At 38.1% G+C, this 13,265-nt stretch overlaps 2 long non-coding RNA genes across 6 annotated transcripts; one reads left to right on the top strand and one right to left on the bottom strand.

Moving 5' to 3' along the window:
* Positions 1–639: 639 nt before the first annotated feature.
* Positions 640–3,941, bottom strand: LOC117538495. Of its 2 annotated transcripts, XR_004567862.1 has the most exons (7): positions 3,579–3,941; positions 3,081–3,273; positions 1,755–1,810; positions 1,532–1,644; positions 1,226–1,320; positions 929–1,122; positions 640–848 (listed from the first exon to the last, which is right to left on the bottom strand). It is a non-coding gene; the product is annotated as an uncharacterized LOC117538495 (long non-coding RNA). The 2 variants fall into 2 exon arrangements; XR_004567861.1 differs by lacking the exon at positions 1,755–1,810 and having other exon boundaries at positions 648–848.
* Positions 3,942–6,696: 2,755 nt separating this feature from the next.
* Positions 6,697–12,981, top strand: LOC117538496. Of its 4 annotated transcripts, none has more exons than XR_004567863.1 (5): positions 6,697–6,841; positions 10,473–10,556; positions 10,651–10,701; positions 12,061–12,251; positions 12,335–12,981. It is a non-coding gene; the product is annotated as an uncharacterized LOC117538496 (long non-coding RNA). The 4 variants fall into 4 exon arrangements; XR_004567864.1 differs by having other exon boundaries at positions 12,058–12,251; XR_004567865.1 differs by lacking the exon at positions 6,697–6,841 and adding an exon at positions 8,921–9,044.
* The last annotated feature ends 284 nt before the right edge of the window (positions 12,982–13,265 follow it).

Below are 13,265 nucleotides of genomic sequence, written 5' to 3'. Positions count from 1 at the left end.
TGTATAGTGTTGGTCCACAGCGCAAACGTATTAGTTTAACAAAATCCGCATCTAAAGATACGTTATTTTCCCTGTGCAATTCCAGTCTCACATCTCACATCACATCGTCATAAACAAATACCGGAAACAGACCGAAAACACTTTATTCCGAGTGTGCTTGCTTTTCTTTTTGGAGGTCATCACATAACGCCATTGTAATACACGGTTCGGCTTTATTCAATATTACATATCTGCCATAGTTCTCTATTTATAGAGCCCTCCCTGCTGAAAAAACCAGCTTGGACCAGCATGGTGTTGACCAGCATGGTGTTGTGTTTTGGTCACCAGCATGGACCAGCATGGTCCACCAGCATGGACCAGCTTGGACCAGCATGGTCCACCAGCATGGTCGACCAGCTTGGACCATGCTGGTCCATGCTGGTGGTCCATGCTGGTGGACCATGCTGGTCCATGCTGGTGACCAGCAGACCAGAATTTATCTATCACCAGCTTATGTTAGTATTAAATATACAATGTATTCTGGTAACTATCAAAATAAAGACATTGTATAGTGTTCATAACAGTATTTTTATTTAATAAATTATACATTAACAATACAATAATATTACAAAAAAAACCTACGTCTAAATAAATATATCATCTGTAATAGATGCATTTGATTTAGAAATAACAAATAATTCAACATGTAAATAGCAATAAATAAATTATAAACATTTTTTTTAAAAGTTTTTTTTTTTTCTTGTTAATATCCATTATCTTCTCTGTTATGTATCTTCCGGTCTTTGCCAATCCGGCCAGCATTTCTTGGTCCTCCACGTATTTCTCGTACAGCCACTGCTTGAAGCAAACTGAAAATAAGAAACAACAATGTTTTAACAAATCGTATTCAATTATGTGATGACAGAACTGTAAACAGAATAGTTATTACTTGTTAGAGGCTGCCTGGTGGTCTTGGTGGTGGGGCATTCCTTTCCAGTCAGGCTCCTTTCCCCTAAGGTGTCGGTGCCCCAAAACGCCACAGCCAACTCCTTCACGAACATGGAGTCCCTCGTGTTGTTTTTTTATTTTTGCCCAGACCTCTGGACGCACTGGAATCTCCCCTTGCAAGTGAATGACAACAATCTGAAACATAAAATGTGTACAGTAGCCTATACATAAAAGCTAGACACCAATATGAGACTGAGGAGCAAAAATAAAAAGGCTCCACTATGGAAATAATATATACCTTCCCATGTGGCTCGCTCTTTGAAGGGTAATTATTGGGGTGTGTGGGTGTCCAGGGTGCCGGCTCACGCTGTTCAGGTATCTCAGATTGTTCTTCTACAGAATGTGAATAAGACAAAGAAAGGACAAAAACATTTCATCAATAGTATAAATTCATATGTGTATATCTTGATGGGCTGATTGTTTACACATTTCACTGCCATCTTGTCTGTTTCTTTTATTGTAGTTGCTGATGAAAGTTAAAATGCAAAATCGATCCAAGACTGTCATTATTATTTGCTTGCAATTTAAAAACAAATGTACTTACTTTGTGAAAATACCTGGTTTAATAGTTTATCCAAATTAATGTTTAGATTTGCTGTCCTGTAGGTGGTGACTTCCCCTTCCAGCTCAGCTTTGGAATCCTCCAATGTAGCAGATCTTTATAATGTAATGAAAAATAAAATGATCAACAAAACAGCCTTTTAGCCTACCACCAGTCAAATCTGTTGTTACCCTATGACTGGTAAAAACACAAACATTAAATGTACCTTCTGTATTAACCGTCTAAAGATGAGTTCCTGTTGTAATTGTGCAGCTGTATTATCTGGGAAATAGAAGAATCGGGTAAGGATTCGGTATTTTTTATTTATTTTTCTTATTGCTATTTAACTATATTTTATTACGGTGCCCTTAAAGATTTTTTGTTTTGTATTATATTTCTTGTTTTATATGTTATGTCTGCACCATAACATCAAGTAAAATTCCTCGTATGTGTGAACCAGAGGTTGCGCTAGACTTTTTCGCTGTCCGTCATTCTGACGGACAGGGTCGTAAAACTTCTGTCAAAATCCAGAATTACCCGTCGGCTTTTACACAACTCTGACGAGGGGGGGGGGGGGAGAAGCATGCTCGTGAACTGTCAACGGGGGGGGGGGAGGGACAGTTCACATGCGCCGTGTTATGCATGGCTGCTGCACCTCGCGGGACTGCGGTCAACTCAGCCGTCTCTCAAATTTGCTTGGTCAAATGAGCAGTTCTTCATTTTTGAGTGCGCGATTTATTGCGCCTTTACGGTAATCGCTGAGAAGCGGCACTAACGCAAGAGTAAAAAAAATGCATGTTTTTTCTGCTTCATGCGATACAAATTATTTTTACCATGAGTTCGTAAAAAAACTAACACTGTTTGACTCAGTCCTAGTTTGACTGCCACCAACAATAAAAGTACTTTTTTCTGGGTAATAGCCTACTCTCAAATTCCCCTCCTGAGAACAAAATCATGCAACTTCTGCTATATTTGATGAGATCAAATGATTTTAGCGATACATCCTTAATAAAAGTGATACTGTTGGACTCAGTACTTGTTAGACTACTACCACAAGTACAATCAAGTACTTTTACTGTGTACTTTTGAGTAATCCCCTGTCAAACTCCCCTCCAGAGTACAATAATGCATGTTTTCTGCCCTCTTTGATGAGAGATAAAAGGATTTTTTCGCGGGAGCGTGCACAGCGTTAAACCAAAACTCACAGACATTTCAATGATTTGTACGGCACAGTTAGGTTTGGAAACGGTATAATTTCCTTTTTGGAGGGCATGCATAACACAGCATAACACCGGAGCCTCGCTGCGGGGAAACTTTGGCGCTGCTCTGAGTTTGTTCTAATCTTTCAAAATGACGGACTGCTTTCAGATTTGTCCGTCATTGTTAAAAAAAATCCGTCATAGACGGAAAATATTCGGTTAACGCGACCTCTGATTGGCAGACAATCAATATCAAATGACTCGGATCGTTATTAGCATCAGCATTTGATCACCTTTGTCTACTTGCAGCTCAAATACAAAGATAACTCCACTCCTCTCCTACCACTGCTTACCTCTAATAAGCCTTGGTAGAACTAGTGTCCTAGTCATAGGGTCCAGGACTGACTGAAGACATGTGGAACAGAGTCTCAGACAGGCATGGTTCCATGTAGGGAACTGGAACTTTGAACAGGTGTTTTCATCTGTTCTGCCTGAAGATTCACAAGTTCTTGATCAGGTGTTTGATGTGGGCTGGCATGATCCTTTCTGCAGCCAAACAAAGAAAACATTATTAATTATAGCAATGATGGTAACAACAATACTATTAGTATAACTATTTATATAGCACTTACACAATTGCAAAGTGATTCTCACTACAAAAATAAAGAACAAAACAATATCATCAATACAAAAAATAAGCATTAAAGAAGTTCAGAGACAAACATCCTCTTAAGTAAAAGACCAAATCATGTCAAGCTTTAAATCTTTCAGTCTTTACAATGCACTGTTGGAAATTACCTTCCAAAGGCTAAATTCAAACTCAAAAATAACTGGGTACCAAATTGCTTTACCTGATAGAACACGTTCCACACGGAGCAGCAACCATCCGGGTGGGCCTTTTGCTGCATATAATCTCCTCCCTCTCCACTGTTTCCAGTAGATCTCTGCTGCCTCTTTCCAATAAAACTGAAATGCCCCAAATCATATTTAAAAAGTTAAAAACAATAAATTGCTTCTGGCATTAACATGGATTTGAATCTCACCTTTTTCCTGGATGTCAGGAAGGCCAGGAAGTGGTTCCCTTTAACCTCTTAAGCCCCACGGACCCGAGCTCGGGTCCGAAAATGCTATATATGTAGCAACAGTGCTATATCTGAAGTGTCATTCATGAAACTATTAATATTTCATACCCATCTGACCGGAGGAAACTTGGCTTACTGACTATACGAAAAAGAAAAAAAAGCCTCTAAATGACCCCATGTCAAAAACGGGCATTTGCTATGTCTGCTCATAACTCACAAAAACGATCATTTATAATTCATCCTTTCCGCACAAACAACACATTTTCTGAAAGCTGAGATTCCACAGATTCCATGGGTGTACACTCCATCACTACAGGCACAACATTAACCGAGCTGGCAGCCACAACATAGCAAGTAAACAATATCAGTTTTCAAATCCCTGACAATAATTAGGTCTTACCTTGGCTGTTTTGTGATCAAAAGTTGTGTTCAAAGGAATAAAAACGCTGCTCAGGGTTAATCCAATGTCTCTTGTCACTTTAAAATGATTACTGAGAATCAATCCTTTCATTCACGGCAGAAGAGTAGGTCCAACGATTAACAGTCCGTGGATTCAGCTGCGGGAGCTGCTTTTTACGCATAGCTCCCCCTCCGCAGGCATGACGTATTTACGTAATTTGAAACTGCTACTCGATTCGATTGGCTCTAATGATTCAAAAAAGGTGTCAATCACCCAAATCGACCAATGGGTTCCAGAGATAGGAGTTTGCGTAAGGATAAATAAAGGCTGTATCAGCTGATTTACGCACGACCCAGTCTTTGTACGCTGCATACTAGGCTATAGCGTAGCATAGCATGTCCCGCGGCGACAGGAGAGCAGAGAACGGCAGATCGATCAGCGAAACAGCAGGATTTGTTTTCTTTGTCTTCATTGTAACAATGGCAGCCAGAAAGAAGACTTTTTTTGTCCGTCGAGGAGGCATTGGACATCGTATTTCAGGACTCTCCGTCGGAAGATAGTGATCTCGTCACGCACAAAGGGGACAGTAATGACTCTGATTATGAACCTCCGTCACCGGAAAGGTATGGATTCTCTCTGTTTGTATCTATTACTTATTTATTTGGTTTAAGAGTATTCATCTGTTTTTATCTTTTTGTTATTTATTTGGTGTAAGAGTGTATTCATCTATAGTAATTTCACACACGTGACAATAACACGACGGCATCCATCTTGTGATATAATGTTCTTTCACACACTCAACAACAACAAAGAAGATGGATGCCGTTTCTTGTTCTTGTTGTTGAAATAAACAAGACATATACATGTTGAATTTAACACGGTATTACATTTCATTTAGCTGACGCTTTTATCCAAAGTGACTTACAACTATATATATACACACACGCATATATATATATATATATATATATATATATACATACACACGTGTGTGTATATATATATATATACATACACACATATATATATATACATACACACATATATATATATACATACACACATATATATATATACATACACACATATATATACATATATACACATATATATACATATATACATACATACATACATATATATACATACATACATACATATATATACATACACATATATATATATATACACACACATATATATGACAGACAGAATATTAATATTAAATATTGAACAGATTATATGAACCCCGTCTCACATAATTTACACGGTATACATTTTGAGTGATATAATGTTATTTCACACACTCAAAATTGATGTTCTGCTGTTGTTGTAGAGAAATTATTTCTGATTTGAGTTACATTTTTGAAAGTACAAGCCAGAGAATTAATCTATTTGTTTTTTCCACATTTGTTTTCACAGTGAGGAAGAGGATGAGGATATGGCTTCTGGATGCCCGAGTATTATGGGGAAGATGCCACCAAGGTCAGGAGGTACTGCAGGAGGTGCTCTGATGCTGGCAACTGAAGGGTGAAGACACCTGTGTACTGCAGGAAGTGTCAGGTCCCTCTGTGCTTCACTACCAAAAATAACTTTTACAGGGCATGGCATGACTTACTGGAGTAATACTGTAACATTCAGGGTTTGTAAAAAGTTTTTTTTTTACCCAAAAAATGCTTGTTGTATAGTGTGTTGCTAATTTTTTTTAATAAATCTGCTCCAGTTGGAGTCAAATGTTTCCTAAGTTTCCTCATTTTTATTGTGCAAGTAACATGCATCTCATGCAAAGAGGGAACTTCCCACACACACCACACACACACACACACACTCCACACACACACACCCACTTAATTTTTTTATTTTTATTTTTTTTTAAATTTATGGAATGAATACCTATAGTGATAATTAAATGTTGTACAATGATTTTTACAGTCTGGTACCTGAAAAAGGTTAAATGGCACTGATGGAACCAAATGTGCCCAAAGCTTAGTCCGCTTGGACTTTTTTTTTGCTAAATCTCTCTAAAACGGTCAATTCTCACTTGTTTTGCCTCAATCTTGATACAGGGTACTTATTATATGTTATACTTTGGATTCCTAAAGCTTTTAGGCTACTAACCCATCATTCAAGGGTGGTTTTCACTATAAGTAATGGGTTTTATTTGGGCGGAGACAAAAATGTACACTTTTTGACTATGTTCCATCTGGATTTACTCTGACACTGAAACATCTTTATTGATTCTGACACTTCTACATCCAACTCACAGATGTGACCTTGCTTTGATAAAATAAATTATTCATATAACCCTTTTAGAAGTTAAGTTATAGTCCTTTGTTTTGGGCATGTCATTTTCGAGCCTGAAGCCTGAAAAACAGGCTTGGGGCTTAAGAGGTTAAGTCCACAACCAGTCTTCTCTTTCTTTCACCCTCCGAAAAGAAGAAGAAGAAGAAGAATTTTTCAGAACATTTTCCTTAAAAATAAGAAACATACCGATTTCTTTTTTAGAGCATCCATTTCTGTGGATGTCCCTTCACAATGATCAAATCAAAAAATCTTCTTGGATCCTTGGAACTCTGATTCGTTTTGGAGGATTTGATGTTGAGTCCTGAATCTCTTGGGTTTCTGTCAAAAGGTAAGTGTAAGTGAAGCTAACGTTAATGTTTAATGTCCATGGTAATGATTTTACCTTACTTTAATTTCGGTAGTTTATATAAATATATATATATATACGGCTTATGAAGTCTGCATACTCTAACCCAGGGGTGGCCAACCCGCGGCTCTCGAGCCGCATGCGGCTCTTTGCCTAGTTTCATGCGGCTCTTCAGTTCATATCGAATTGTATATGTGTGAGTTTGGGGGAGAGACACTGACTCCTGACTAGTGTTGCACGGTGTACCGATACTTGAAAGGTACCGCGATACCCTGCCCTTAAAAATGTTACGATTCCTCCGTTTCATTAGTATCGGTACTTTAAGAATGACGGGGGAAAGTACTCCGGTGAGAAAGCGCCGTTTTAATAAGAGCCGTGTGTGTTCAGCGCTCTGCTTCCACTCCCTGCACTGCAGCCGTGCCTGCAGTCCCTCCCTCTCAAGCACGCTCTAAGTCCCTCCCCTCTCTCGTGCACGCGCTAGCTGCCAGAGCATGTGAGAAAACGAGAAGCATGGCTGCAAGTGGGAGTGCAACTGCCGCTGCGCCTCGGCTTGTTGACAAAAAAGACGCCAGAAGCGAAATTTGGAAGTATTTGAGCTATATCTCTGACAGTGAGGGCAAGCCTACGGACACCACGAGGCCTGTCTGTAAGAAATGTATTAATTTTATTTAATAGGAAATCTTGTCATTTATTTAATTTATTGTTCTCATTGTTTAAAAGTTTGTGTTATGGTTATGGTTCTGGTGTGAAATAAAGCACAATAATTACATTTAAGACTGTTTTTTAAGAAAAGTATCGAAAAATAATCGGAATCGCAATTCTTGACTTGGTATCGAAACCAAAATGTTGGTATCGTGACAACACTAGCTAGCTACTCCTGACAGTTAAACCTGATATTTAGTAGGTCTGTTAAGTATTAACGTAATTTGGCCGGTCAAAGTTGTTTGGGCTCGGATAAAATCGCTCCGTTACTTTCGTCCCGTGTTACTTTCGTCCCGGCTCCCGGTGTGTATGTGTGGTGTCAGGTGTCAGTATGAGAGGATGACAGCAAGTCTAATTTTGATGTGGCCCAAGAGCCAATCACAATAATACCTGCGATGCAGTGAACCAATCACCTTTGAGGGGGGGAAACCTATCATTGATTAAACACTATCCAGTGTTTCCCCTACCATTGTTTTGGAGGGGCGCTGCGCCCCGCCAACGGAGCCCCGCGCCCCCCCCTGAAATTCAAGGTGTTTAAAAAATATATCTAATTTTTTTTTTTAAATATATATAGCACCACATTGCAAATAATCTATAACTACTGTCACTTTTCACATTGAACATGTGCTCTTTTATTAAATAAACTAAACGCTTTCATTTTAAGTTGTGAGTTTAGTGTTTTTGACCCTAAGAAACACTGATGCATTAATCAATAACAATAATCCACAGCTCCTCTCTCTGCTCCAGAGGATTTAAAAAATATATATCCCAATGCCACAAAAATGCATCAGTGACGTGGTTGAAATCTTGTCTCCAGAAAACAAAAAAACGGAAACAAGCGGTATCAGTGCCTGTGTGTTTGATGTGGCTCTTTGCAGTAACATAGAAAAAATGTGGCTCTTAACCTCTGACTGGTTGGCCACCCCTGCTCTAACCGTTAGAGTATAACGTTAGAGTAAGCCATCTTAATGTACCAGTAACGAATATATTATATATGTATATATATATAGGCCTATATATAACAAATAATAATATATATATGTATATACGGCATACTCTAACCGTTAGAGTCTAACGGTTAGAATAAGCCGTTGGCTACTCGCTTATTAATTATTAATGTTAAGGTAGCCTAATTATTCGTACCTTTCACAAGTAGAACCTGGCCGTTGAAATATTTGTATTCCCAAAGAATGGGATAGACAGAGGATGTCCGCTTGATATGTTTTTAGGTTGAAGTTTTGGATGTTTGTTATAGGTATAGCTACAAGCCTTAAATCCGTCCGTGTATTTCACATAAGCAAACATCCTGGCTGGCAGATGTCGGGCCGAACGGATTACTTGTATACATTCTTGGCATCACGCGCTACCTATTTCTTTTGCGCACGAGACACTGCTCTGGAATCTTGAATTCTAGAATGTTCTTCTAAGAGCTGTCATTATAGCATGAAGCGCTGTCATGTGTCTGGAAGAAATAACACTGAGTGTAAGTACTTAACATCTGCAATACGTATTACATGTACATTATGGGATATTATAAAAGTTCGTTGTTTGAGTCGTTTGTCTTATGTCGCAAAGCAACATGTTTAACTCAGCGGCAATAGCTAGCTTGCAACTAACGCTAGCTTCCGGCTAACGTTAGCTTGCAACACGCGAGCAAGCAGCTAACGGGAGTTTGCAGCTAACGGGAGTTTGCAGCTAACGCTAGCTTGCCTCCAACGTTAGCTTGTTTAACTCAGCGGCCAAGTATTTTGCTTGCCGCTAACTAGCTAAATGGTTCTCCAACTAGCAATTGCTAGTTGGAGAACCATTACGTTAACGCTACAATTTTAGCCAAACCTCATAACAAATGTAACTAGCATATCTTAGTTGGTCATTTATTAACGCTATGGTTTTAATGCAGTATTCAGGACACCATCGCTCACCCTTTACAAATAATATTTGTCCCTTGAAGAAATCGTCCTCCCAGCGTACCCAATATACAGTGTCAATGTTACTTTGTATATATTTCTCCCTGTCAAAGTCCTTGATATAAGAGGTCGGAACGATTTCACGTAGGCAAACATTTTTGCTTAATTGATCGTGTGGTTGCTGTGTGGGTCAGTCCAGAGCCCTATAATATAAATTATATTATAGATCTCTGGATCAGTCGAACATCTCCTGTCTCTCAGCCAATCACAGTGAATTTAACTACAGAGCGGGAAGCGCGTGAGCTGAGGTATACCTCAGCTCACGCGCTTCCCGCTCTGTATAGTTAAATATAATATTTAAGACAAGTAAATACCATAGACTGCATTTATCTTACAGATTTTGTCTGTGTGCAGTGAGTAGACGTAGTATATAGATATATATATATATAATGATTGCAATCTTTTGAACTCTAGCAACACAGATAAGGTTTAAAAATAAAATTATACTAATCATTTTAGAATATCCAAGTTTCTTTTTTGGCAAAAAAATTACTTTTATCTAAAAATATTCATTGTTTTTTCTCATTTAAAATTACAAATGTAATCTTGTAAATGTTGTGTTTTGTCTGAATATGTACCCCCCTCCCTGGCTCCATAATATAACATTTAATGACCCCCAATGCCCCCCCCCAGCTGTATATCTAATTATTTTCCTCTCCTGTTCTGATGGAGCTGTAGCTGTGTCTCTCACATCTGGATTAATAATATATAACCTTCACAAAAAAATGTTTTTAAAAAGTGTGGATTATTCCAAGTACCTTTTTTAAAACCAACAATTGAGTGTCACCTTACACTGGTGCTATAGTCCGAGTTAGTAAAAACTGCTCGTTAATTTAAATTGTTCGGTTTATACTGTCAGTAGAATAATTTCAACCTTTTATTGGTGAAATTGCCATTCATTAGTCAGTCTGTTAATGATACCCATGTTCTTTTTTTTATTTTAGAATGCCAAAACGGAAGTACAAATTGTACTTGGAGCCTCACAGTACAATCAACGCTGAGCTAAACTGAAAAGTGGACATTTTGATGTAAGTTAATTGATGATATTTTTGTGTTAAACCTTTCAAAGTATCAATTCTGTAATTATTATTTTTCATTCTTACCTGGTGATGTCATTTTAAGGTGGCAGATGACTTCAAAAACAAATCAGGGTCACACGTTGCAGATGTTGAGGTGAGCGAGGATTATGCTGTTTCAATTTATGTAAGACATTATTTCGGACTGGACAAAACCACGTTTTCGTTATCCTGTGCAGACCATAGCTCAACGCTAACTTTTAAAAGTGGTTGCCAGGCTGGCAACCAGGCATCAGCTTTTGGTTGCCAAAACTGAAAATACGGTTGCCATTTTTAGTCACCTTGTATTTTAAATAATTAAGATACTATACAGTTATACATCAACTTAATAATGAACATGTGACACAAAAGAATGTTCAAAGGCTTTACAATAAGTAATTAACACAATTATTTTAAACCTAAGTGGTAGTAAACTTGTCCACCCTCAATTGCTGGTATACAAAATACCAGTAGTGCAGCTGTTGTCATGTTCTTCACAGATCCCTCACAAATGAATTGAGCAAGTCACTAGTTTCTTGATCATCCGTTGTCTTCCTTTCAAATGTGGGTTTTCTTGACCTTTGTGCTGACCCCCACCATAGATCCATTGGCCCTTCAGCATTGAAGTCTTGGATTGGCCATACTAATACATTTCTAATGTTAAATAAATGAAAACCATTCACAGCTAAGAATTAGATATTAATTATTAATGCTGTAAATCACCTTTAATATGTCTAACTATATTTAAAATGTGTTACCTTTGTATAGAAGTGATTATCATTATATGCCAATATTTAAATGGTAAAGTTTCGTTTTGCACTTTTATTTTGGTAGTAATAAGATCGGGACTCTTATTTTGAAGGAACTTTTACCAGAAGTGAATGGACAACATTCCTCTTTGCTTTTCGTCCAGGTTCATCTTGCGCTTTATCAGTTGAATCACTTTGAACATTAGTTTGAGATGTTGACGGGTTGGCCGAACCTTTTACCCCACAGTCAAACAACTTAATTTGCTTCGCCATTTTTTGTAAAATAAACACACACGAGTAAACGTGCATCGCTTTATGGCTCCGTAATCACACCAATGCACGTGCAACTTAAGTATCAGGTTCCGACTGGTCACAACAATAATTAAATATCACTCTTAACACAACAAATAATTAACATTTATCTATTTTGGGGTGCACATTTTGCTGTTTGCTGTCCTTATTTCTTTATGTTAAAAACTGGTTGCCACTGATGGCCAAGAAGTGGTTGAAATTTTTTCTGAATGGTTGCCAATGGCAACCTGGCAACCGTTACTGTCGAGCCCTGCCATGTCTCCACGTACAAGTTATGTCTCAAATGTTGAGGTAAATGCAATCACAATTCCCTTTGTGCTTTGGGTTGTCATACATTTCTGTATTCACTCACATTGTATGCAGAACCTGCATTCTTAAATACATGTTTTCTGATGTTTTTTTTCATTGCCCAGCAGATGGATTGGGATTCCCCATTTGAAGGCACTGTTTTTCTGGAGTCCTTAATATAAGACGTTGGAACGATTTCTTTAACTCCGTCGTCCAAGTATTTAACATAGGCAAACATTTTTGCTTAATTGATCGTTTGATGTGGTTGCCGTGTGGGTCATCCAGAGCCCTATAATAGAAATTCTACATAAAGAAGCAGGTAGATTACAAAGAAATGCATTTGATGCTCCCAGTTATTTGCATTATCCATCCTATTATATTGTTGTTTTTTTCCACATTTAGATGCCACCCCACTCCCCGGAACGTTCCTTGCTCGCCTACACCAAGACCTGGACAACCCAGGTGGACTTGGGGCCTTTAGCATTGCCGGAGAGGATCAGGAGGGGACACGGAATTCTGGAGCGCCCCCGAGAAGAGATGTGGGCCAGATTTGTCAGAGATGTAAATACATCCCTTCTTACTTTTAATTTCAATATTTGTTTTCCTTGAACTGAAACATTTATAATATGTCATTCCAGGTCCTCAAACATTACATCTGCATGTCTGCGGATAGCAGTTAATGGATCAGCACCAGAGTATAATACAACAGTAACTGATTGCATTTTATCGAAGTGCTTTGTTTTCAGGGTAGATTTACTTTACCCGAGGGTGTCCATTTCTGGCTATTTCTGACAACTACTTCTGAGTAAAATATTGTACTATTTAGTATGCAGAACCTGCATTCTTAATGCAGCTAACGCGAGCTTGCAGCTAACGCTAGCATGCCTCGAACGTTAGCTTGTTTAACTCAGCGGCCAAGTATTTTGCTTGCCGCTGACTAGCTAAATGGTTCTCCAACTAGCAATTGCTAGTTGGAGAACCATTACCTTAACGCTACCATTTTAGCCAAAACTCATAACAAATGTAACTAGCATATCTTAGTTGGTCATTTAGGCAAACATTTTTTTTCTGTGCAAAATGAATATTGCCATACAGGAATGAAAAGTCAATAAATAAACATGTTGTTAAAACTCACACGTTTTTGTTGTTTTGTTGAAAAATGCATTATAGCATTGCAAGAATATAAGCTTTCTATATGCTATTACTCCTTATTTGAACCGTATATCATTGCAATTCTTTCAAAGAAATTCTACATTTATCAGAATTTTAACTCTTTAAATGTTTGTTTACATAATGCCATTGCTTGTGGGGTATTTTTTCTTTATGGAATAGA

Source organism: Gymnodraco acuticeps, unplaced genomic scaffold, assembly GCF_902827175.1.
Source record: "Gymnodraco acuticeps unplaced genomic scaffold, fGymAcu1.1, whole genome shotgun sequence".
Classification (NCBI taxonomy): Eukaryota; Metazoa; Chordata; class Actinopteri; order Perciformes; family Bathydraconidae; genus Gymnodraco; species Gymnodraco acuticeps.
The sequence above is the reverse complement of the archived record's forward strand: the minus strand, read 5'-3'. Positions and strand labels throughout refer to the sequence as shown.